General features: G+C 39.6%; 1 long non-coding RNA gene across 1 annotated transcript; it reads left to right on the forward strand.

The window, feature by feature from the left end:
- Positions 1–18,431: 18,431 nt before the first annotated feature.
- Positions 18,432–26,647, forward strand: LOC144330609 (uncharacterized). The gene is made up of 2 exons (XR_013396903.1): positions 18,432–18,552; positions 26,351–26,647. It is a non-coding gene; the product is annotated as an uncharacterized LOC144330609 (long non-coding RNA).
- Positions 26,648–27,830: the final 1,183 nt, after the last annotated feature.

The following is a 27,830-nucleotide window of genomic DNA, read 5'->3' on the forward strand; positions in this document are numbered from 1 at the left end:
ATTTTTTTGAGGCAGAGTCTTGTTCTGTTACCCAGACTGGAGTGGAGTGGTGCGATCTTGGCTCACTGTGGCCTCCACCTCCCGGGTTCAAGCTATTCTCCTGCCTCAGCCTCCCAAGTAGGTGTGACTACAGGCATGCACCACCACACCGGGCTAATGTTTTTGTATTTTTGGTAGAGATAACGTTTCACCATGCTGCTCAGGCTGGTCTTGACCTCAAAAGATCTGCCCGGCTCAGCCTCCCAAAGTGGTGGGATTATGGGCATGAGCCATCACACCCAGCCTTAATCTTTATTTTGCAGTATAAGCTTCTTAACCTCCTGCTTTGCAATTTGTTCTATTTACCACCTCTAGAAATATTATGCTTATCATAGTTATGTAATTTTTGTCTGTAACCCAGACACCCTTCTTCCCTTTTACTTTCTTGCTGAGTGTCCACACCCTCTTCTCTGAAAACACCTTGCCAGCATTACTTCAATACCTTACTCAGGGGCCTCTGCCTCAAGATTAATTCCTGCCTGCCCTCTTGCTACACAAACTATACATTTGATTTTATATTTTACAGCACATGTGAATGGATTGTACATTTTTCTTTATTACTGTAAATGTCTATATTTTTGCATGTTTGTCTGACTTCTTGCAATAGATTATAAACTGCAAAAATGTAGAGCTCATTTCTTCCATCACTTTTGAATTCTCCTAAGTGCACGACCAATTATGCATATGGCGACACCTAAAAATGCTTGTTGAATATAGGCCTACTTTTGGCATTGAATGCAAATAGGGCAATTATACAAGGACATATTTGCTTATGAAGCTATTTCAAGAACGTATTTAAATGGCAGATTCAGGAACAATTTACATTTATTTAGAAAATATTACTCTTTGGCATAGACTTGAGAGTAAAGAAAAAGAGTTACCAAATCAAGGAGAAATATAACTGAAGTGACCTAGAAAAATTAAATCTAAAGCTTAAGGTCAAGATGCTAAAGAAAATTAAAATCTAAAATACATGTATCATGAAAATGATAGGGAACGTATAGAAATCTGTTGGTAAAATACAAAAGCAAGAATAAAAACCCAAAATCAAAACTCTTCAAAACTCTTGGAATATTCTTCCTGGGACCCATTAAGACTGCCATGCAAAAAGTCCACAAGTAGAATGCCCTTTGATGGGGTCCTATGTAGGTGCTTTGCTCAAAAGTTGCACCTGAGTCCTGCCTTTCAACTCCCCTGCTAAGGTTGCTGACAAGCAAATGTTGCTGTGCTGGACCCTCTAGAAGAGCCAGCACCAACTCAACATCCCCTGGCGATCCTCATCGATACCATGGGACAAGAAGAACTGCCTTGCTAAGCTCTGTGCAAAATCTTGCTGGCAATATTGCAAGAATAAAATAACTGTTGTCTTAAATCACTGAGATATGAGAAATAGTGGATATCAATTTTAACATGAGGTAACAATGCAGTCCTTACATTAACAACAAACCATATTACAAAAAAATTTATGATTATTGCTACATTACAGTAAAGATTGGGATAGGAATATGTATGGGAATATATACATTATATATTTGTGTCAGAAAATAATTAAAATAGTGCATATAAAATCAGAAACCCTTATTTGAAGGATTTGCTGTTCACTATATTAAAGTCAGATAGTGACAATAATAGTGAAACAGCTACTGAAAGGTAAAGTCAGTGGATATAACCTAGAAAAGAAACTCAGGAAATGTTCATAAATGTTGACAAATAGGTCCTGTGTGAGAGGACTTGCTTTAAATTGAGGCCATAAATGTACATCATTATTGAACATAATGGACCATGGATTTGTATATCCATGCTACACTCATATACACATTTATGCTTCTTTTTTTGAATTTTAAATAGTTGTTTTATTACAGCATCTTTTTTTTATTATGCTTTAAGTTCTGGGACATATGTGCAGAAAATGCAGGTTTGTTACATGAGTATACATGTGCCATGGTGGTTTGCTGCACCCATCAACCCATCATCTACCTTAGGTATTTCTCCTAATACTATCCCTCCCCTTCCTTCCTACCCCTTGAAAGGCCCCGGTGTGTGATATTCCCCTCGCTGTGACCATTTGTTCTCATTGTTCAACTCCCACTTATGAGTGAGAACATGCAGTGTTTGGTTTTCTGTTCCTGTGTTAGTTTGTTGAGAATAATGGTTTCCAGCTTCATCCATGCCCCTGCAAAAGACATGAACTCATTCTTTTTTAATGTCTGCATAGTACTCCGTGGTGTATATGTGCCACATTTTCTTTATCCAGTCTAACACTGATGATCATTTGGGTTGGTTCCAAGTCTTTGCTACTGTGAATAATGCTGCAATAAACATACGTGTGCATGTGTCTTTATAGTAGAATGATTTATAATACTTTGGATATATACCCAGTAATGGGATTGCTGGGTCAAATGGTATTTCTACTTCTAGATCTTTGAGGAATTGCCACACTGTCTTCTACAATGGTTGAACTAATTTACACTCCCACCAGCAGTGTAAAAGTGTTCCTATTTTTCCGCATCCTCTCCAGCATCTGTTGTTTCCTGACATTTTAATGATCGCCATTCTAACAGGCATTAGATGGTATCTCATTGCAGTTTTGATTTACATTTCTCTAATGATCAGTTATGATGAGCTTTTTTTCATATGTTTGTTGGCTGCACCTTTCTTTGGAAAGGTGTCTGTTCATATGCATCACCTACTTTCTGATGGGTTTGTTTGCTTTTTTCTTGTAAATTTGTTGAAGTTCCTTGTAGATTCTGGATATGAGCCCTTTGCCAGATGGATAGAATGCAAAAATTTTCTCCCATTCTGTAGGTTTCCTGTTCTGAAGATAGTTTCTTTTGATGTACAGAAGCTCTTTAGTTTAATTAGATCCCATTTGTCAATTTTGGCTTTTGTTGCCATTGCTTTTGGTGTTTTAGTTATAAAGTCTTTGGCCATGCCTATGTCCTGAATGGTATTGCCTAGGATTTCTTCTAGGATTTTTATGGTTTTAGGTCTTATATTTAAATCTTTAACCCATCTTTAGTTAATTTTTGTATAAGGTGTAAGGAAGGAGTCCAGTTTCAGTTTCCCGCATATGGCTAGCCAGTTTTCCGAACACCATTTATTACATAGGGAATCCTTTCCCCATTGCTTGCTTGTGTCTGGTGTGTTAAAGATCAGGAGGTTGTAGATGTGTGATGTTATTTCTGAGGCCTCTGTTCTGTTCCATTGGTCTATATATCTGTTTTGGTGTCAGTACCATGCTGTTTTGGTTACTGTAGCCTTGTAATGTAGTTTGAAGTCAGGTAGTGTGATGCCTCCAGCTTTGTTATTTTTTTTTGCTTAGGATTGTCTTGGCTATACAGGCTCTTTTTTGTTTCATATGAAATTTAAAGTAGTTTTTTTCTAATTCTGTGAAGAAAGGCAATGGTAACTTGATGGGAAGAGCATTGAATCTATAAATTATTTTGGGAAGTCTGGCCATTTTCGTGATATTGATTGTTCCTATCTGTGAGCATGGAATGTTTTTCTGTTTGTTTGTGTCCTCTCCTATTTTCTCGAGCCCTGATTTGTAGTTCTTCTTGAAGAGGTCCTTTACATCCCTTATAAGTGGTATTTGTAGGTATTTTATACTCTTTGTAGCAATTGTGAATGGGAATTTGCTCATGATTTGGCTCTCTGTTTGTCTATTATTGGTGTATAGGAATGCTTGCAATTTTTGCACATTGATTTTATATTCTGAGACTGCTGAAGTTGCTTATCAGCTTAAGGAGATTTGGGGCTGAGACGATGGGGTTTTCTAAATATGCAATCATGTCATCTGCAAACAGAGACAATTTGACTTTCTCTTTTCCTATTTGAATACCCTTTATTTCCTTCTCTTGCCTGATTGTCCTAGCCAGAACTTCCAATACTATGTTGAATAGGAGCGGTGAGAGAGGGCATCCCTGTCTTATGCTGGTTTTCAAAGGGAATGCTTCTAGTTTTTGTCCTTTCAGTATGATATTGGCTGTGGGTTTGTCATAAATAGTTCTTATTGAGATATGTTCCATCAGTACCTAGTTTATTGAGTGTTTTTAGCATGAAGAGGTGTTGAATTTTATCGAAGACCTTTTCTGCATCTATCGAGATAATCATGTGACTTTTGTTATTTGTTTTGTTTATGTTATGCATTACATTTATTGACTTGCGTATGTTGAAACAGCCTTGCATCCCAGGGATGAAGTCAACTTAATTGTGGTGGATAAGCTTTCTGATGCGTTGCTGAATTTGGTTTGACAGTATTTTATTGAGGATTTTCACATTGATGTTGATCAGGGATATTGGCCTAAAATTTTCTTTTTTTGTTGTGTCTCTGCCAGGTTTTGGTGTCAGGATGATGCTGGATTCATAAAGTGAGTTAGGGAGGATTCCCTCTTTTTCTACTGTTTGGAAAATTTCAGAAGGAATGGTACCAGCTCCTCTTTCAACCTCTATAGAATTCGGCTGTGAATCTGTCTGTTCCAGGGCTTTTCTTGGTTGATAGGCTATTAATTACTGCCTCAATTTCAGTTCTTGTTATTGGTCTATTCAGGGGTTCAGCTTCTTCCTGATTTAGTCTTAGGAGGGTGTATGTGTCCAGGAATTTATCCATTTCTTCTCGATTTTCTAGTTCATTTGCATAGAGGTGTTTGTAGTGTTCTCTGATGGTAGTTTGTAAATCTGTGGGATCAGTGGTGATATCCCCTTTATCGTTTTTTATCGCTTCTTCTCTCTTTTCTTCTTTATTAGTCTGGCTAGTGGTCTATTTTGTTAATCTTTAAAAAAACAATTCCTGAATTCATGATTTTTTGAAGGGTTTTCTTTGTGTCTCTATCTCCTTCAGTTCTGCTCTGATCTTAGTTATTTCTTGTCATCTGCTAGCTTTTGAGTTTGTTTGCTCTTGCTTCTCCAGTTCTTTTAATTTTGATGTTAGGGTATCGATTTTAGATCTTTCCTGCTTTCTTTTTTGGGCATTTAGTGTCATAAATTTCCCTCTAAACACTGCTTTAGTTGTGTCCCAGAGATTCCGGTACATTGTGTCTTTGTTCTCATTGGTTTCAAAGAACTTTATTTCTGCCTTAACTTCATTACCCAGTAGTCAGTCAGGAGCAGGTTGTTCAGTTTCCATGTAGTTGTGTAGTTTTGAATGAGTTTCTTAATCCTGAGTTCTAATTTAATTGCACTGTGGTCTGAGAGACTGCTTATAATTTCCATTCTTTGGCATTTGCTGAGGAGTGTTTTACTTCTTATTATTTGGTCAATTTTAGAATAAGTGCTATGTGGTGCTGAGAAGAATGCATATTCTGTTGATCTGGAGTGGAGAGTTCTGTCGATGTCTATTAGGTCCACTTGGTCCACAGCTGAGTTCAAGTCCTGAATATCCTTGTTAACTTTCTGTCTCGTTGATCTGTCTAATATTGACAGTGGGGTGTTAAAGTCTCCTACTATTATTGTGTGGGAGTCTAAGTCTCTTTGTGGGTCTCTAAGAACTTGCTTTATGAATCTGGGTGCTCCTGTATTGGGTGTATATACATTTAAGATAGTTAGCTCTTCTTGTTGCATTGATCCCTTTACCATTATGTAATGCCCTTCCTTGTCTTTTTAAATCTTTGTTGGTTTAAAGTCTGTTTTATCAGAGACTAGGATTGCATCCTCTGCTTTTTCTGCTTTCCATTTGCTTGATAAATCTTCCTCCATCCCTTTATTTTGAGCCTATGTGTACCTTTTTTCTTTTTTTTGTACAGTGAGTCTCACTCCGTCACCAGGCTGAAGTGCAGTGGCAAAATCTCGGCTCACTGCAGCCTCCACCTCCTGTGTTCAAGCAAATCTCCTGCCTCAGTCTCCCAAGTACCTGGGAATACAGGCGCACACCACCATGCCCAGCTAATTTTTATATTTTTAGTAGAGATGGACTTTCATGATGTTAGCCAGGATGGTCTCGATCTCTTGACCTTGTGATCTGCCCACCTCGGCCTTCTAAAATGTGGGGATTACAGACATAAGCCACTGCGCCTTGCCCCATATGTTTCTCTTTGCATGTGAGATGGGTCTCCTGAATACAGCACACAGATGGGTCTTGACCATCCAATTTGCCAGTCTGTGCCTTTTAATTGAGACATTTAGCCTATTTACATTTAAGGTTAATATTGCTATGTGTTAATTTGATCCTGTCATTATGATGCTAGCTGGATATTTTGCCCATTAGTTGATGCAGTTTCTTCATAGTTTCAATGGTCTTTACATTTTGGTTTGATTTTGCAGTGGCTGGTACCAGTTTTTCCTTTCCATATTTAGTGCTTCCTTCAGGAGCTCTAGTAAAGCAGGCCTGGTGGTGACAAAATTCCTCAGCATTTGCTTGTTTGTAAAGAATTTTCTTTCTTTTTCACTTCTGAAGCTTAGTTTGGCTGGATATGAAATTCTGGGTTGAAAATTCTTTTCCTAAATAATGTTGAATATTGGCCCACAGTCTCTTTTGGCTTCGTAGGGTTTCTGCAGAGAGATCTACTGTTAGCCTGATGGGCTTCCCTTTGTGGGTAACCCAACCTTTCTCTCTGGCTGCCCTTAACAGTTTTTCCTTCATTTCAACCTTGGTGAATCTTCCAATTATGTATCTTGTTGTTGCTCTTCTCAAGGAGTATCTCTGTGGTGTTCTCTGTATTTCCTGAATTTGAATGTTGGTCTATCATGCTAGGTTGGAGAAGTTCTCTTGGATAATAACCTGAAGTGTGTTTTCCAACTTGGTTCCATTCTCCCCATCACTTTCAGGTACCGATCAGATGTATGTTTGGTCTTTTCACATAGTCTTTTCTTTCTTTTCCTTCCTTCCTTCCTTCCTTTTTTCCTTCCTTCCTTCCTTCCTTCCTTCCTTCCTTCCTTCCTTCCTTCCTTCCTTCCTTCCTTCCTTCCTTCCTTCTCTCTCTGTTTCTTTCTTTCTTTCTTTCCTTCTTTTTTTTTTAGAGTCTCACTGTGTCACTCATACTGAAGTGCAGCAGCATGATCTCGGCTCACTGCAACCTCCAACTCCCAGGTTCAAGCAATTCTCCTGCCTCAGCCTCCTGAGTAGCTAGGATTACAAGCACCACAATACCTGGCTAATTTTTTGTATTTTTTTAGTGGAGATGGGGTATCACCATGCCAGTCAGGCTGGTTTCGAACTCCTGACCTCATGATCCATCTGCCTCAGCCTCCCAAAGTGCTGGGAGTACAGGCATGAACCACCACACCCGGCCACAGTCCCATATTTCTTGGAGGCTTTGTTCATTCCTTTTCATTCTTTTTTCTCCAATCTTGTTTTCATGGTTTATTTCATTAAGTTGACCTTCCATCTCTGATATCTTTTTTTCCGTTTGATTGATTTGGCTATTGATACTTGCGTATGCTTCGCGAAGTTCCCGTGCTGTTTTTTCAGCTCCATCAGGTCATTTATGTTCTTCTCTAAACTGTTTATTCTAGTTAGCAATTCTTCTAACCTTTTATCAAAGTTCTTAGCTTCCTTGCATTGGGTTAGAAAATGCTCCTTTAGCTCAGAGGAGTTTGTTATTACCCACCTTCTGAAGCTTAATTCTGTCAATTTCTCAAACTAATACTCCATCCAGTTTTGTTTCCTTGCTAGCGAGGAGTTGTGATCCTTTGCAGGAGAAGAGATGTTCTTCTTTTTGGAATTTTCAGCCTTTTTTGCACTGGTTTTTCCTCATCTTCATGGATTTATCTACCTTTGGTCTTTGCTGTTGTTGACCTTTGGATGGAGTATTTGTGTGATCATCCTTTTTATTGATGCTGATGCTATTGCTTTCTGTTTGTTTAGTTTTACATCTAACAGGCCGCTCTTCTGCAGATCTGCTGGAGTTTGCTGGGGGCCCACTCCAGACCCTGTTTGTCTGGGTATCACCAACAGAGGCTGCAGGATAGCAAAGACTGCTGCCTCCTCCCTCCTCTGGAAGCTTCATCCCAGAGGGGTACCTGCCAGATGCCAGCTGGAGCTCTTCTGTATGAGGTGTCCATTGACCCCTGCTTGGGGTTGTCTCCCTGTCAGGAGGCACTGTGATCAGGGACCCACTTGAGGAGGCAGTCTGTCCCTAACCAGAGCTCGAGCCCTGTGCTGGGAGATCCGCTGCTGTCTTCAGAGCTGGCAGGCAGGAATGTTTAAGTCTCCTGAAGTTGTACCCACAGCCACCCCCTCCCATAGGTGCTCTGTCCTAGAGAGATGGGAGATTTATCTATAAGCCCCTGACTGGGGCTGCTGCCTTTCTTTCAGAGATACCCTTCCCAGAGAGGAAGAATCTAGAAAGGCAGTCTGGTTACAATGGCTTTGCAGTGCTATGGTGGGCTCCACCCAGTCTGAACTTCCTGATGGCTTTGTTTACACTGTGAGGGCAAAACTGCCTACTTACACCTCAGTAATGGTGGATGCCCCTTCCCCCACCAAGCTTGAGTGTCCCAGGTTGGCTTCAGACTGCTGTGCTGGCTGTGAGGATTTCAAGTCAGTGGATCTTAGCTTGCTGGGCTCCCTGTGGGTGGGATCTGCTGAGCTAGACCACTTGGCTCCCTGGCTTCAGCCCTCTTTCCATGGGAGTGAATGGATCTGTCTTGCTGCCATTGCAGATGCCACTGAGGTATGAAACAAATCTCCTGCAGCTAGCTTAGTGTCTGTCCCAAATGGTCACCCAGTTTTGTGCTTGAAACTTAGGGCCCTTGTGTGTAGTCACCTGAGAGAATCTCCTGGTCTGCAGATTGTGAAGACCATAGGAAAAGCGTAGTATCTGGGCCAGAATGCACCATCCCTCATGGCACGGTCCTTCATGGCTTCCCTTGGCTAGGGAAGGTAGTTCCCCGGCCCCTTGCACTTCCCACGTGAGGCAACACCCCACCCTGCTTCAGCTCACCCTCTGTGGGCTGTACCCACTGTCTAACCAGTCCCAGTGAGATGAACTGTGTACCTCAGTTGGAAATGCAGAAATCTCCCACCTTCTGCATTGGTCTTGCTGGGAGCTGCAGACCGGAGCTGTTCCTATTCAGCCGTCTTGCTGGGGAATCCTCTATGCTTGTTTTAAAAGGCATATATGACCATTAATTACACCCCTCCCCCCACAGAGAGAACGAGAAACAATCCACTGGTCCTGTTTGTAACTGATATGTTCAGTGTGTTCTGAGGCTCTTTTAAGAACTGAGAGGCCAACTACATCTTTGGTTTCCCAGGAGCATTAGCTTTATCTGATATGTATTAACTTTGTCCAAATTTAATGCCTTTTGTCATTACCTTGGGAATCTTATGTCTTTATCCTGATGGACTCACCACTGCTTGTGACCACTTCTTGTTTGACCAAGTCCCCTACTTCATTTCTCATTTGGCTTGCATAATTTAAAAAAAACCTCTATTTTTCTTTATTCAAAACATATAAATATTGCTGCTACAATCAGCATAAATATTTAATCATTTTTATTTTATATCATATTATCAATTAGGCACTTGAATCTGAATGTGACATTTCAGAAATGACAATAAGGACCATATGTTCATGCTGGCAAAGAACCGAAAATATTATGTGATTTGTCAAAAACCAAACAATTATAATACTGTAAATCACATTCTAATGTTTAACTTTCAAATTTTTAGTTATTAAATATTTTGTAGTATATGATAGTACAGGAAATAATATGAAGAAACCAATTGCTGAGGTGTTTAATAGATGATAATAGTTTGTCAATTTGTTTCAGATCTCAATCTTTAAGGAGAAAAGAAAAGAGGAAGAGAAAGAATACTGATTTTTCAGCTCAATATTCTTTTTATTACTACCCTGCTGCCTGTCTCACAGCTTGCAATTATTGCTGATTTTATTTTTGTAGAAGGTTACTAGTAAGTTTACTTTTTAAAGGACTTTCATCTGTTAGCACATTTGATTCTCCCCATATATTTGGGAGACAGTTAGGGCATGTATTACAACATGCATTTTATAAACCATTGAGGCACTAAAATGTTAACTGATTTGCCGAAGATATCAAAATGATTCAAAGGGAACTGGCTAACCCCTGACTGCCAACCAGCACGAGCCCTGGTGTGCCCTGCTGCAAAAGTCATAAAGTAATAATGTAATATCAGAATATGAGAACACTATAAGGAGAAACACATTTTGAGGCACAGTTAGAATCCAATTTAAAAAAAAAAAATTAAAAATTCAAATCTATCAGTATTTCACCATTACCAAAGTTGCAAACTCATCGAGAATACCATGCAGACATAAAATGAATGAGATCACGTTCTTTGTGGGACATGGATGGAGGTGAAGGCCATTATCTTTAGCAAACTAACACAGGGACAGAAAACCACATACCACATGTTCTCACTTATAAGTGGGAGATAAATTATGAGAACACACGGACACACAGGAGGGGAACAACACACACTGGGGCCTTTCTGATAGTGGAGAAGGGGAGGTGGAAGAGCACCAGGACGAATAACTGAGGGGTACTAGGCTTAATACTTGGGTGATGAAATAATCTGTACAACAAACCCCCATGACACAAGTTTACTTATGTAACAAACCTGCATTTATACTCCCCAACTTAAAATAAAAGTTAAAGAAAGAAAATTTTAATAATCCTTTCAGAGTCCCTCAAACTATTAAGTGTTTCTTTGTCTTTGAATATAATCATTTCAGGAATACTACCAAGCAGGAATTTGTTAGCGATTCTTTTAAAATGAGAAAGTTGAATAGCTGAAAAGTCATGTTGATGTTGGCTTAAACCAGTTGCCCTTGGTTTTTGTTATATGTTTTGATTTCTTTTTTTGCGTTGGAATTATCTAAAAGTCAGTGTACCATCATCACTATCACACACACATTCACACACTAGAAATTTCACAACTGACTTTCAGAAACAGACACACCATACACCCTTAATCTGGAAAATCCTTAGGCTCAGGTCACATCATATACCGGAAATACTGAAATCTCTGGGGCTGAGTTCTAGGCATCAATGTTTTAAAGAATGTCAGGTAATTCCAGATTTCCAGTTTGTAAAGCACTAGTTTAAGCAGCGGCTGCATGGCAGTTACCTGGTCCCCCTCATCTAGAGTTTCTTTCTCCACAGTACAAAAGTGCATCATAGCTAATCTTTTATCTTTCCTTGGTATATCAACTACAAGCAGATAAGAAACTATTTTATAGGTAAGAAACTACTTGCCTTTAATTTTGATTATTCAGCCTATGTGTGGTTAGAAAAAGATCCTTATATAAGACGCAATTACCATGACATTTTTTATCTTATATCAAGCTTCAAATGAAGTGCCAAGGTAACTGTGTAAAGTGCTGATCTTTAGTAAGTTGGATTCTACACTTAACTCACCTGGTTTATGGCCTATGAATTTATTCCTGTTACACACACACACACACACACACACACACAGAGAGAGAGAGAAACTGCTCTCTTTTTAATTTGGATTTTGAATCAAATGTAAAAACTTGGAACTCTCTCTGTAAACGTAACAGGAAGGTTAAAGGAAACTTTGAAGATGGAAATAGGAAAGTTGTGAACCAAAATAATAAACCTTGCTTTATCTACAAGCTACGGATACCAATAGAGCCTCAGATGAATTCAGGAAACATGGTACTTTCAACTGCTATACTATGATGTGTCCCAGGAGGTACTTCACTACCTCCCAGGGTCCATCTCCAGATTGCTTATTAACCGTATTCTGAGAAACCTCAGCCCATGTGGCTCTCTCTCGTTCTTGGATCATGAAAAGTGATTGGAAACCACATAACCTGGGCATTGTGTTCAAGAGACTGTAAAATCATCACTATCAAACACACATTCACACACTAGAAGTTTCACAACTGACTTTCAGAAACATGGACACACCACACTCCCTTAATCTGGAACAAGAAATTATGGCTAGGAAGATCTCCACTCTAGTCCTTCACCTCATCAGAGAATATGGGTCTAGAAATGAGAAGCTGCTAAACTTGAATACCTTTATTGATTATCTACTATTATTGAGGATCTCTGGTAGTAAACACAGAAGTTAGGAATCTCAAGAAGCTTCTTAGGTTTACAGTGGCTTGAGAAAGAAGGTCAGATATTTTACCAAAACAAATAAACAATTTTACCACCGGCAATCTCAGAATAATTTGCCCTACTTTACCAGTTGATATGGTTTGGCTGTTATATATTTGTAGGCTTCTCTTTTCTCATGATGCAAATGTCATCCGTAAGATCATCATGGGCCTCACCAAAATTTCATTTCTACATTGGATAAGTCAATCTTTAGATATATCTAGTACTGAATTAATTTGCTACCTGGATTAACAGTAAAGTTACTGAAAAGTGCTTTAAGTAATTTAACTATTTAACAAACAAACAGAACCCCTAATTTTGATACCATAAATGTAATGAATTGTAATCAATATAACATTGTCATGAGTCCAGTGCTCTGCATCAGGAGAAAATTTTAAACGAAAATCATAAAAATTATATTATTTAATGAAACTACTACCAATATCCTCCTTTATAAAAGCTCACTTCTGGCTGGGTGCAGTGGCTTACACCTGTAATCCTAGCACTTTGGGAGGCTGAGGTAGGTTGATCACTTGAGGTCAGGAGTTTGAGACCAGACTGGTTAACATGGTGTACTAAAATTATGCCGAGCACAGTGGGTCACGCCTGTAATCCCAGCACGTTGGGAGGCTGAGGCGAGTGGATCACCTGACGTTAGGAGTTCGAGACCAGCCAGGCCAATATAGTGAAACCCCATCTCTGCCAAAAAGAGCAAAGAAAAAGAAATAATACAAAAATATTAGCCAGGTGTGGTGGTTTGTACCTGTAATCCCAGCTACTCAGAAGGCTGAGGCAGAAGAATCGCTTGAACCCAGGAGGCAGAGATTGCAGTAGGCTGAGATCGTGCCACTGCACTCCAGCCTGGGCAGCGAGATTCTGTTTAAAAAAAAAAAAAATATATATATATACACACATACATACACACACATATACACACACATACACACACACACACATATATTTAATTTTAAAGCCCCACAGATGGAGTAAATACCAGAATGGACAATCCGGAACAGAAAATTAGTCAGCCAAAATGATTAAATTTAAGAATTTTGTTAGGCAAAAGGTGAAAGAAAAGAAGTATGTAAGTGATAGTTAAGGGACATAAAAGTGATGTCCAGAAAGCTAACAATCTCTCTGATATTTGGGAAGGGAAAATATTAAAAATGTGGGGGTATACGCAGGAAAGAAATAAGAGAAGGAAATACATAATCCAAGTCCTTTACCTTTTCCCTTTTAGTTCATTCTAAACATTGTCTTCTCTTTATTAACATCTTCAGCATAGTGTGAAAACTTCAGATAATACTAATTTATATTCTCGAGTTTTAGTAGTTTTGTAAAGTGGTAAAATTATACAATATTAAAGCTGATATTTAATTAAATGTCAGCATTTTATCTGCCTTCAGTTGACATTGTTCTCTTGGTCTCAAAATGCTAAATGTAAAAGCTGAGTTCTCTTTAGCCAATATAGGAATTTTCATAATTTTTCTCCACATATAATCACAAACTTAAGATTTCGGGAAAAAAAAAAAACAAAAAACCATGATGGATGGAATAGAATGACTTGATTCCATTTACCAAACATAACCGATGAGATGGGTAGAAAAAAATTACTTGCTATAAGGAGTGAAGACTTTCATATCTTAGCAAATTCTTGTCCTTCCCCAACATGTAATCTTATATTCTTATAAAATTAACAAATTAGTTTTTGCCTAAGGTAGGCAAGCCTTCTTTATGACTCTTAAAACTATTCTAAATATTTGTAAATAATAGGTATCAACTTTCTTTGTCGTATGTCAATGATAAATAATTTGTTTTTTCTTATTACTTAAATGATGCTTAGTATTTTATGGACTCTATGGCAAATACTTCATATAGCAGTGAAGACCCATTCCTGCATTTATGTTGTTAGGACTGGAAATGCCATTTCAAGTATGTGCACTAATGTTTATAGCATAATCAAGATTTATTAAAACTACCCCACAGAGCCACATTGTACAGAATTTATAAACTGCAAAACAGCTATAAAGATCACTTGAGATGCAGAAGTTTGACCTGGAATATCATGTTATGGGACAGAATTGCTGCAGTCAATACTTGTTAATATAGATGGCTTATGGATATTGAAGTTTATCAACTTCAAAAAAAGAGTTTCACATTATCTAATATTTTACATATCTTTGGTTTCTTTAAGGTTTGTTCAGAAATCCATAACTTATCCTATGTGTAAAACAATGAAAAAAACAGATATAAATTTGATCTCGCTTTCAAAATTCACTGTTGTTTCATAAAGCATATTGCATGTTATTACTTAGCTAGCTTCCAACATTTGCCATTTCATACAACCATCTGTTTATTTATCTTCCGATACTAAGAGCCTAAGGAATGGATAAGTTCTCAAGAGATACCACAAAAAGGAACAAGTTACTGACTTTTTGTAACAGGAACATTTAGGAAGTCTTTCCTGAATGAGATTATACATTATTTCCTAACTGGTGATTTTATATTTGTATATAGGCAGATATATGCAAAATTACATCAATCCAGGTGAATACAAAATAAAAATATCAACTATAGAGGGTTATAATTCTGTAGTAGGGTAAATATACAATAAAAGTATAATAAAATAAAAAGACAGCATAAATAATAATGAACATTTTCAATGGATTTCTTCTAGCAAGGTTTGCATTGACAGGCAGTATAAAATGATTTCTCTATGCTTTGCTTATACATCAGAACCAATATTTACTATCAAATTTTCAAAATGCAGAATTGGAATATTAAATTATGTGAAATTTCTGAATAGCAAGGTGACAAAGCATAACTTTATCATGGTGTTTACATTATAAATGCTAAACTATAAAACATTTTGCTCATTGCCCCATCAGTTAAAACATTGAAAATAATAGTTTCATTTAATGTGAAACACAAAAGGGTCATGACATCATATGACTAAATTCTTTCCATGTTTGAGATAAAGATGGTAGAGAGAACATGTCCCCAAAATAGCCAGAACCAGAACTTTCTGCCCACCGTGAAAAAAGTGTAGCTAAAATGTTTTGCATACTTATGATTTACTGAGCATTTTGCTAAATAATTCTTTGGACTTATTATTTTTCTTTCAATAACACTTTCTCAGAGATACTATTATTATCCATATTTTCCATATGGAAAGAACTGAATCTTAGTGGGTTTAAATAATGTGCATAAGGTGACACAGGCACACAATAGTGGAACTGACACTCAAACCATTGAGTGAATCACAAAGCCTATGTTTTTAATAATGTATTTTACTCTATTTTACTGTATTTATGCTAGGGATCAATTAGAACAGGCTATGAGGATGCATGTAGGCAAAAGAATCACAGGTTATTATGGAAAATAGAAATGTTTCATCTGGAGAATTGTCTGTTCCCAAATATTCTGGGCATGTGTCTACCTGAAGTTGTAGGTAATGTATTAAAGAATGGCAGATTTTGCTTCATTCCTCCAATTCTGATGCCCGCTGCACATTCTTTCCCTCTCTTACAGTTCAGTGCACACAAACAGTGTCTTTGTGCTTTTGTGGCTATGTTTCTTTGGCTTCCTATACCAGGGTCATGCTTCTTCATCGAACACAACCAACCCAACAACACCTACCTTTCTGTTTTGATAAATTTAGAATATATACATATATCGTTGTTGTTGTTTTACTGAGAGTTTCATGACTCATGTCAAAAACCCATCAGGATTATACTTTGCTTCTGGAATCTTCTCTATGCTACATCATTATGGATTGCAGTCTATCCCCTCCCATGCACCAAGTTACTACTCTCTTTGCGATCTAATCCCATCTAATATTTGTACTGATTTCTAGAAGATACTTTTTGCTGCTTTTTGAACTGTAAAATTGTATATAACTTTTCTCACTAAAGCACAAAACAATATTCACATACATTTGTAAATGGTGCACATTTTTATGCCCTCTTTGTATGCTCATTCTCACTGACATCCCCTGAAGTACAGAGCTGTATAATGACACACAGAAATGCATGGAGATAAGGCAGTTAAATTAGGTATATTAAGATTATCTGAGACAGATCATCTATATAATTTAAACGATGAGCTTTAAAAAATTCTAGACAGAAGGCAGAACTGTTAGCAATTAGTATACTTGTTCTGATACAAAAAAATGTGTTTAACCCAAATATTCATAAATCAGAGAAGAGTTAAAAGGTTGTGGCATAAAAGCAGAATGACATAGGAGGACTAACCCAGTCGTGACCAGGAGAGAAGTTATCTAGCTTCTATCAAGTAACACTTCACCCTTACCCTAGGAGACAGATGCCAAGGATATGCTCGGTGTATTGCTGTCATTATGTACAATTCATAGTGGTTGGAGAACTTTATGACACACTGTAAATATGACCTTACTTATCCTCTATGAATATATTTATTTTCAAGTAGACTTTGAATTATATTTTTAAAGTTTGGATTAAAAAATGAAACTTTAAAATGTATCAAAGTGAGGTACCAAATATCTGGAAGCTAATCACTGATTTTGAAATGTGCCTGGATTTGGGTGACTCTGCTGTATAATGTAACACTCTGGATTGGTGGTTTGTGGAGAAATTCCAACTTGACGGTGAGGGTGTGAGTGATTGTGTGTATGTGTGTGAGTTAGGGTGTGAGTGATTGCATGTATGTATGTGTGTGAGGGTGTGTGTGTGAGGGTGTGTGTGTGAGTCTGGATGTGCATGATTGTGCGTATGGGTTTATGTGTGTGAGTTAGGGTGCAAGTGATTGCATGTATGTGTGTGTGTGAGGGATTGCATGTATATGTGTGTGTGAGGGTGTGTGTGGGTGGGTATGAGTGATTGTGTGTATGAGTGTATGTGTGTGAGTTAGGGTGCGACTGATTGCATGTATGTGTGTGAGGGGGTGTGTGTGGGTGTGAGTGTGTGTATGGGTGTATGTGTGTGAGTTAGGGTGTGAGTGATTGCATATATGTGTGTGTGAGGGGGTGTGTGTGGGTGTGTGTGTATGGGTGTGTGTGTGAGGGTGTGAGTGATTGCATGTATGTGTGTGTGAGGGTGTGTGTGGGTATGAGCCGGTTGTATGGGTGTATGTGTGTGTGTGAGGGTGTGTGTGTGGGTATGAGTGTGTGTATGGGTGTATGTGTGTGAGGGTGTGAGTGCATGTGTATGTGTGTGTGAGGGGGTGTGTGTGGGTGTGTGTGTATGGGTGTATGTGTGTGAGTTAGGGTGTGAGAGTGTGTGTGTGAGGGGGTGTGTGGGAGTATGAGTGATTGTATGGGTGTATGTGTGTGAGAGTGTGATTTCATGTATGTGTGTGAAGGTGTGTGTGGGGGGTATAGTGATTGTGTGTATGGGTGTATGTGTGTGAGGGTGTGAGTGATTGCATGCATGTGTGTGTGTGAGGGTGTGCGAGTGGGGTATGAGTGATTGTATGGGTGTATGTGTGTGGGTGTGAGTGATTGCATGTATGTGTGTGTGAGGGAGTGTGTGTATGGGTATGAGTGACTGGGTGTATTTGTGTATGTGTGAGGGTGTGACTGTGAGTGATGGTATAAATGATTGTGTGTGAGGTGTGATGTGTGTGTGTGTGGCTGTGACTGTGTGTGTGAGTGTGCGTGAGGGTGTAAGTGATTATATGTGTGTGTGTGAGGGTTGAGTGGTTGGGAGGGTGTGTTTGTGTGTTAGTAAAAGTGTAATTTTGTGTGTGTGAATAAGGAGGTGAGTAAGTGTATGTGTACACGTGCAGGTGTGTGAGAGGGAGTATTGCTCGGGAAAGGAGATAAATGTGAAAAGGAAGGGTGAGAACCTTGGTGCCCCATTGTTTTCCCTGAAACAAGAAGGCAAGAGACTGGTGACATAAACTGTCACCGTGGATTAAATAGAGTGGAATCAAAGCCTTGTGAACAATAGGCACACGTTGAGCAAGCAAGTCTCTGCGCTGGCAGTTCAAATGTGAGTCAACTTAAGGTATGAAGCTTCAGTCAGGAAGAACCTTCAGGTTCTCAGTGTCCTGAGCTGGAAAAGATTCCCTCCCTCAAGTGGAAAACAAGCACGAGACCCAATTTCGCACTTCCCCAGGCTTGGACCAACCCCTAAATCAGCTCAACTGCCAGTTCCCACTGCTAGTGACTTCTATGACACTTTCATCTCCTAAAATGAGAAAGACAAGAGGAAGTTCTTTGGGGACCTTATGTACTTATTCGTGCAATCTAGCAAGAAAATGTTTTACTTAGTAAATTACCTTAAATAAGAAGATAAAGTACAGGCACTATTTTAAGGCAATATGAAATCTGATTTCTGTACACTATTCATCATACCTTTTTTTAAACCGGGCTTCACTCTGTTACCCAGGCTGAAGTGCACTCGCACAATCACTGCCATGCCTTGAACTCCTGGACTCAGGCGATCCTTCCACTTCAGCCTCCCGAGTAGCTGGGACTACAGGCAGGTACCACCACACGTGGCTAATTTTTTTGTATTTTTGATAGAGACGGGGTTTTACTATGTTGCCCAGGCTGGTCTCAAACTCATCAACTCAAGTGATCGGCTTACCTTGACCTCCCAAAATGTGAGATTACAGGTGTGAGCTACCATGCCCGGCCTGAATTTTCAAATGGAGACAGATATTCACTTGGAAAACACTGATAAGGTGTGTAATACTGTCTGCATCAACAGTCAATTCTGCCAAATAAATGCTCAACTAGTGACTGTCATTTCAGAAATAACGTTTTGGAGAAATTTTTACCCTAAGATTAAACAATTCAACATTTCTCATGTACCTGGCATTCCTCCAAAGTACAATATTATCAACTATGAATTGCTAAGATTAGCCTTAAAAATTAAACTTTTAAATGCTTGAAAGCTCAGTTCCGGGTGAGGTATTAGGATTGACTGGGAGGAACAATGACAAATAGAAGGCCGTGCTGATGAGTAATCTACAAGAGCAAGCACACCCAGGTTTCCATTGTCAACAGTGGCAGGAAAAAGCCTGACTGAGGAATGCAAGTCCTGTCACAGTCCCCACCTCTCAGTTCACATTTCCCTCTACTTGCAGGGATACCTGCAGGGAGCCCTGAGTACTCAGCCAACTCTGCTTTCTACAGTGCACTTCATTCCTACAAAACCCTCCCCCCACCCCCACCCGCCCTCCTCACTCATGCCCTCCTCACTCATCTAGTGCCTCCCAAAGTGCTGGGATTACAGGCATGAGCCACTTTTTCTGGCTCAGTGCAGCTGCCAGTATGGGGCTGAATGGCCTTCTATTAAATGTAAAACATTTTTAATAAAAGAAGTTAAAGGAAAAGTCTATGGAAGTATTGGGGGTGAGAATCTCTGGTAGCAAGATCTCTATATTACCTGACGAGACAAGCTTTATTAAAAATGAGAATCAGTTCATACTTAACCTAAGCCTGACAGTGCTGGACAGAGTCCTGCTGTACCACTACCAATGGCAAGGCTGCCTCTCTGTCAGACACAGAACATATGGACAAAGCCACAAGCTATGGCTCATCCCAATAGAATCTTACTAGTTTCCTAGTAAGGTTAGCTATAATGTCTTCTAACTCATATCATTTGTATTTAAAAAGAAAGAAACAAATGGTAACTGATACACATGTTGGTTGGTAGAGCTTTCAGGTTCCTCTTTCCATGTAGTTGAGGAAATTCCTCAGCCCAGTGTCACCTCGGATCTCATGCTGCAACTCCATCCTTAGCTCAACACCCACTGGCTCCGCTTGAAATGGTTGCTGATCTTCAGGTAGAGCAGGTTCTGCAGATCAAAGGACATCCTTTACTAAAAATCTCTGACATCAGAGACAGAGGCTACATGTCTATAACGAACCTTTCAGAAACCTACCCATTAGAAAGCCACTTCTCAACACAGAGGTGGCCCTTGGAGTCTTTCTAGGATTTTCACATCCATCTGGGAAGAGGAAAAAAACTCCTGAAACTGGGCTGACTTCATAACCAGTTTAATTTCACACATCTCACCTTTCTGGAGCTGCCTTGTTTTTCCCTTCGTGTTGCATCACTGCAGAGAAAATTCATGGACTTCCTAAAGGTGAGGCTCTCACCCATTAGTAAGAAAGTCTCTCTTTATATTAAGTTGGCCTTTCTCTGGAGATCTTGTAACTGCTTTATAAACATTCTTTCACACCTCCAAGCAGGTAGGTGGTAATTGATATTCAATTGTTACTTTAGTTTGCGTGATCCCCAGGAGCACAGATCCCCTGACCAGGTGTCATGGTGGCTGCTAAGTCAGGTAGTTGGCTGGGCTGTGGAACAATGGGCAAAACCACAGCTCAGGTCTATGGTCTTTGGCTTCAGATTATCCGGCAACAGGGCCGCTCTCCAGATGAAGGTCAAGGAGGAGTGGACCCTGAGGCCTGGCAGCAGGCACACTTAGCGACCTGGAGGCCTTCTGAGAGAAGCCCCATATTCGGAGCCAGACCCTAGAATGGGAGGAACAACAGAGCCTAGAATGGGAGACTGGTGTCCTCGGCGACCCTAAGGCTGTCTGGGACCAGCCCTCCAAACCTCCACCATGGACTCTGCAGCTGCCACCGGCACATGTGGCGCGGTAGCAGGGGTGGCAACCCCCGACCCTGTCCGCGCCACCAGCAGTGAAAAATACAAGGCCAGAGGCTACCAGAGCTTCTAATTCAGGCAGTTGGCAGGACAGATGCAAGAAGGGAACCGGCAACTGCAGGAAGAGAACCTGGCGGCCACACAGTTCCCAGCGTTCGCGACCCGGCGCTAAGGGCGCGGGACAAAGAGGAGCGGACCCTAGGGAGGGAGGGCGGTGCTCTCGGCGATCCTCAGGCTCTCTGAGACCAGGCCTGCCAGCCTCCGCCGTGGGCTCAGCTGCAGCTGCCACCTGCACATGGCGTGCGGCAGCACAGATGGCAATCCAATACCCTGCCCGCACCACCAGCCCCGGACCCCAGGGAGAGACGCTGCCACTTGGATTAATTCAGGCGATCGGTGCTGTAGCAACGGGAGGATGAGAACCGGTGCTCAGCCCCATCCCAGTGGCTGCACAGTGCTCAGAACCCTCGACGCCGAGCTCTCGGAACTGGCCAGGATTCCATATCTGACCCTATGGTGAAAGGGCCATGCAGTCGGTGACGTTCAGGACGTCTGGGACCAGCCCAGTCGATCTCCGCCATGGGCTCAATTGCAGCTGCCACCTGCACATGGCATCCTGCAGCAGCGGCGGCAACCCCCGCCCTGCCCGCTGCCACCACCAATGCAGAACCCAGGGTCGGGCGCTTAATTCATGCGGTCGGCCCGGCAGCTGCAGGAGAGTGAGAAATGTCAACTCAGCCCCATTCTGGTTGCTGCATATTGTCCAGCTCCCAGGACCTCACACTCTGTGCGTGGGCCAACAAAGAGTGGAACCTGGGGTTGGAGGGAGGTACACTAAGCGACCCTCAGCCATGTAGGATCAGCCCTATTAGCCTCCATCGTGGGCTCAGTTGCAGCTGCCACCTGCACAGGGTGCAGGGAAGCAGCTGTGGCAACCTCCCACCGTGCCCACGCCACCAACAGTGCAAAACCTAGGACCAGACGTCACCGAGGAGCCGCTTGGCCTGGCAGCTACAGGGCGGGAACCCGCTGCTCAGTCATCGAATTTAGGCTGTTGCACAGTCCCCAGCATTGGCGACCTCGTTCTCTGGGAGCAGGGCAAGGAAGATGGGAGGGTGGTACACTCGGAGACCCGAAGGCCGTCTAGGACCAGCCATGCCAGCCTCCGCCTTGGGTTCAGCTGCAGCTGTCATCTGCATACGGCGCGCAGTAGTAGTGGTGGCAACTCCCAACGCTGCCCGAGCCACCAGCAGTGCGGACCCCGGTGCCAGACACCCTGGCAGCGCCTCATTCGGGCGGTTGGTCCTTCAGCTGCAGGAGTGGGGAACCGGTAACTCAGCCCCATTTAGGCAGCTGCACAGTGCCCAGCACCCAAGACCTCGCGCTCAACAGAGGGCAGGGGAGGAACAGCAGAAGGAGGCAGCTCTGTTAGGCGGGCCTTGAGGCACCTGGGACAGCGCACTCCGGTCTGGGGAGCTCCGCCAGTCCATAGGCGCCTCAGCAGCAGCTGCCACCTGCATGCGGTGCCCGCGAGTGCGCGGCTCAGGGCGGTTTCTGGCCAGGCGTGAGGCCGTTGCCTTCCGAGGTGCCCATGGGCGCTGGGGCCCAACGACTCTGCTCCGCATATTACTTAATCTCCCAGAGGTTGGAGACGTCCTTGTCCTAGGGTGGGAGGGTCCCTGTCTGAGGTCTGGGCCAGACCACCTTGCTTTCTGGTGCTGGGCCGGGTGGGGGCTGGGCGGGGCCTGGGCTAGGGGAAGGGCGAGGGCGAGTTGTGGCGTCTCTGAAGCCGGGCCATGAAGAAGATCGTGACTGTGGAGAGCCAGAAGGGCCAGGTGTGCCTGAGCTCCTGGAGTAACCACATCTTCTCTGACCCCTGGTACCAGACCCCAGATGAGGATGTCGGGATGATCTACAAAGCTGCGTCCAGGGAAACGCGTGGAAGCTGCAGCGGAGCTTCCTGCTCAAGAGAAAAGACCAGTCTGAAACCTGCAAGAACAGATGTCAGGAACTGCGGGCTGGGGACTGAGGGAGGAGGCGGGCGGGTGGGGAGAAGCACCTCCTTCAGAGTTGGGGGCTTGAAGATTGGGGGCCAGGGGAGGCGTGGAAAGGATGGGGTGTGCGGGGCGGGCGGTCCTAGTCCCCAGGGCTCTGGGCTTTCTTCCCAGGCGGACTCCGCAGCGCCTGTGATGTGGACGCCTTGGAGGCGGAGGGCCCAGGCCATCTTTATGAGCAGCAAAAAGAATCCAAAACTTTTAGCTGGTTCCTCTACCCCCAGTTCCTCTTACAGAGCACTTTAGAGAGAACTTTAAAGTGATTTAACAAAATTAAGTATATATCGTTTTATTTTTAATGTACACGTTTGAAGATAATGTTAGATACATTATAGAAAGGTACATAATGAAAGAAAGAATTCCCATAATATATCACCTTCTGGGCTAAGAATTTTTTGACTAAAATCCAATATTTTATATCAATGAATGCCTATGTAAATATGTTCTTTGCTGAGAGACCTTAGAAGGAAACTTTGAAGTGAGAAGATGGTTCATGTTCTTGAATAAGAAGACTCATTTTTCTCAAAGTGTGAGATCTTTATTAATTTTACCTAAAGTTATCAAAGTTAACATTTTTGAATTACACATGCAGTCTTTTAGTATTGTGATGACATAACATTTTTGTAATGCAGAAAAATGTCTTGCCTTTCTAGATATCAAAATGTGCTATTAATTTCCACAAATAGTTTGCTAACAACTGAAAAGATAGATAAATGAATGCAAGAGAATACAAAATCCAGGAACACCCAAGTATAGGTAAGAATCTGTAACATGGTAATGGCGAGACTTTATACTAGTAGGAAAAGAGTTATTTTTATAAATGAAATGCCTGCTTTTTGGAAGAAACTAGCTAGATTTTTATGTCACAAAAATAAGTTCCTCATTGAATATAGATTATTTTAAATATGCAAAATGAGAAAAATACCAGAAGAAAACACAAATGCCTATTTATACAGATACATTTTTGTGTTGACAAAGATCTTCCTAGGAACTTCCCAAGCAAGCAGTCTGAAGTTTATTTAGCAAAATTAAATTTAAATCACCCTGCATATGAGAAAAAGATAAAATAAAAGACATCATACTTGTACAATATTTGCCACATTTGTTTTGTTGTGTGTACATATTAAAAATGGATATTCATTTTACAGAGAATTCTTCCAAATCAACAAGAAAAAATCTCTAAAATTGGGTGAAGTACTTTTTCCAGCTCTGCAAGTCACCTATCACATATGAAAAAAATATTTAGTGTTTCTGATGAGAACAAATTTAATTTAAAAAAGGAATAAAATACCGTTTTATGTCCTCAAAGTTTGTGAGGATGAGGAGCAGTGATATTTACACTGCTGCTTAAAGTTAAGTTGCTGATGACTTTTCAAAAAGTCAGTTGGGTGGTAAGTATCACATTTAAACTATGTGTATGCCCTTTCTTGATCAATTCCATTATATTTAAATATATTTAGGAAACAACGAGAGATACATGCAATTTGTTTTTCTCAGCAGTGCTTAAAATATGGTTGTGTTAAGGAGAATCCATATAACAAATCTCATAAATAAATTTCAGTAAATATATAGTAAGAGATCATGTGTGACCACTGAAAGTAATACCTACCGAAGTATGTTGACATGTGAAAATGTATTTTGGTGTATCAAGTGAAGATGACATTCAGTTTGATTACACACACAAACTGACTATGGTCTTGCTTTATCTGAAAATATGTACCAAATGTGATAAAATTTGTTATTTTGGGACAATTGTATTATAATGAACTGTTTTTCCTTTTTATGATTTGTGATTTCTTCACTAAGCAGGGGATTGGGCATCCCTGGCATATAGCATATAGCATAATTATTATTAATGAAATAATCCTTAGGAAGTGCAGAAATATGAATTTTGCACAGATATAAATAATTCCTCTTTCTATTTTTAAATTTTTATTTCTATGGATTAGTATAGTCTGTGAACTTTTAGTGTCTTTGGAAGTGAAGATAACCTTTATCTGTGATAGTAGTTTTATATATGTACATATTTTATTAAACACATGTTTTATTATGTGTAGTTTTATTACATATATGCCAATAATTAAATATTAATCAGTTTCGTGTTATTATTATGAAAATAAAAATAGTGAATATAAGTAACTATTACCATTGTGAAAATACTACTTTATTTGTATCTGTTTTTAAAATATAAAACTTCCCAACTGCATTTATTCATTTTAAAAATCTATTTATTCATCAAATATAAACTGAATACTTGTTATGTAAAAGACACATTATAATAACTATCAACACCCTTCTATTCTTAAAAATTTCATGTGTACCTGCCTGGCCTGAGCAAGCTGAGAGATTTAAAATTAGAGAATGAGGAATGAGTCTCAACTGAAGCTTGTCCTCTCATCTTTCACAAAAAAATCATTTCTGATGTGAGAAAGTAGTGCAAGATAATATCAGTTGCCATTTTGAAAATTTATATGTTTTAAACAGTGATATTAATTATATAGATACTTACGTCACATGCATTTTATACATGTAAATACTAATTTACATACATGCATACATTTAGATTCTGTAAATCTAAATACTTAGTAAAACGAGCCATATTTATTTATTTGAATCCTGACTTTTCTTTGGCTTAAAGTTTTTAAAAATTAAGGAATTACTTTGTTTTAAAAATTTGCTTTTATTTCAACCCTCCTTTCCCATGGTACGTTTAAGTGCTTAAAATTTATTTAAATATTAATCATATGACTAGGACTTCCATTGCCCTGTTGTATATACCATATTCCACTTGATGTAGCCACTGTGGATTGTGTGATGCTGCCTTATTTTATGTATCAATAAAATAATGTTTAAAATGCTGCAAAATATAGTTGTAATAAATAATGAATTATAAGCAGCATTTTAATGTCAGAGATGTTGAAATATGAGAAAATGAGCATCTTAGAATCATTGAAATACAGTCTTATCTCGAACCTTTAAAACATAGCACAAAGGAAGTGTAATGGTACCATTTTACCTAATTAAGATGTTGTCTTTAATAAGTAGTAGTAATAATTATAATATCTAGCAAGTGAAAGATCTTAAAATAGTATTCAACTGCAGGTTCAACTGAACCCAAAGGCCAAGCTCTTTCTATTCAAATAGGTCATTCTTTCATTGATGTAGTGAATAATAAGAGCTAATAAATATTGTTTCTTTTCAGGGGGAAATTAAATATTTGTTTTGAAGGCAGAGGAATAGCATGCTATTTATTGTTTGCAATTACATGAATCATTGTATGTTTTGAGATAGTGGACTAAACTTCTCTCAGTATCTCCTCAATTTCGCAGGATGGCTCTACATTTGGCCTGTGCCAATGACTGTCCAGAAGTGGTAACTTTTCTGGTGCACAGAAAATGCCAGCTTAACATCTGTGACAGTGAAAAGAAGACACTTCTAACGAAGGAATATAGTAGCCAGTTCTTTCAGCATGAGATGGATTTGGCTTAAATACATAGAATAAAAATGAATTTGTCTCATTGAAATATAACTAGTTTGTGAAACCTGTGGAATATTTATTTTGATTTCCTACAATTTACGATTTATTTCTTGTTCTAATACTGATAGGTTCTAACATGCCAAGAAGATGTGAAACTATTCTGCTAGACTTTGGTGTTGATCCAAATATTGCAGATGTCTGTGGCATCACTGCTCTCCACCTGCTGTCTGTAATGAGAGTATGTCAAAGGTAACAACAACTGTTTTCATACAAGACAAACATCGAAGTGAAAAACGATGTAGAGATCAACCATTGTTATTTTCAAAATATTTGAAATCCACTTGTTTTAACATTGACATATGTAAGGGTCAATTTTTCCTATTTGGAAGCTTAAGCAATCCCTAAATAAAAATAATTTGAAATAATGGTCTAACATTTTACTTTAAATACTAATATCTTTCAAAAAGTATTAGAGAGTATGGCTTTCTTTTATGCATTTATGGTACATATTTGAATTTGTTATAGGTAAAACTTTTGAATTATTTTTTTGACTGAAGTATTTTTTTTTCTAACTAGTGTACAACAACACAGGAAAGCAAAGTTGGCCTGCATAAATTGAGCCAACATGTAAAATTTAGGAGACATGCAAAAATCTGTATTTCAGGCTCTTCTTAAATAATGAAATCTGGTTTCCCTTGAGCCCATATTACTGTTTGGTATGCTATGAAGAGGCTATAGCTTCACGCAAAGTCTGTGGTCTCTAGTTTCCCACTCTCCCCACCTAGGTACTAACTCAGGTCACATCCTTTGCCTCTGTAAATATTTTAGTTAACAACTCCTGTCATATAGTATATTTTGGTAGAGATTTCAAGGTTTTCAAGATAGTTGATAGCTGTTTATTATATATAGTATATATTTTGTAGTCCTTAATAATGGAGTTGACTTTTAGAATTTAGAAGTTTTTTAAAACAATGATTTTTCTTTATATATACCATACATAATAATCACATTAGAAGGCCTATAGGCTTTTTTAGGTTAATTATGGTTATATTTGGATAGGTTATGCATATTGCAGAACACATTATATATTTCTCCTCAGCATTGTCCCTTAAAATGGAAGTGATTTAGTGGCTTTTATTATGCTAAAATAACCCATATAGTTCAGCTAGAAATTGTATTGATAAGCCATTGCATTTGTATTTCTGATATTTTGCCAAAAATAAAAGATAATTTTAAGTAGCAATGAAAATAGAAACCAGAATAAAAATGGATTAATGCATTTTAAGAAGTAGATATGCATTAGGGTCCTAGGATTATCAATATCATTATAATTGAGAATAAAATTTCATACTGAACTTTCTAACAGCTAAAATTCTGTGATCCTGTCATAGGAGAAACCTAAGGGACCATTTAATAATAAGCAATCAAAATTCATTTGAAGCCTCATTTAATTCAGAGCCCATTTCCTTAGTGACCTACTTGGAGCAGGAATGCCTGACTTTGGCAGCTGGGATCCTGGGCCCATTGATAGAAAATAATCAAGTGAGTTTGTGTCACCTGGAGGAAACCCCTACCTTTATTGGGAAGTTTTAAAAACTGTGCTCCTGA

The sequence above is a fragment of the Macaca mulatta genome, chromosome 8, assembly GCF_049350105.2.
Source record: "Macaca mulatta isolate MMU2019108-1 chromosome 8, T2T-MMU8v2.0, whole genome shotgun sequence".
NCBI classification, from domain to species: domain Eukaryota; kingdom Metazoa; phylum Chordata; class Mammalia; order Primates; family Cercopithecidae; genus Macaca; species Macaca mulatta.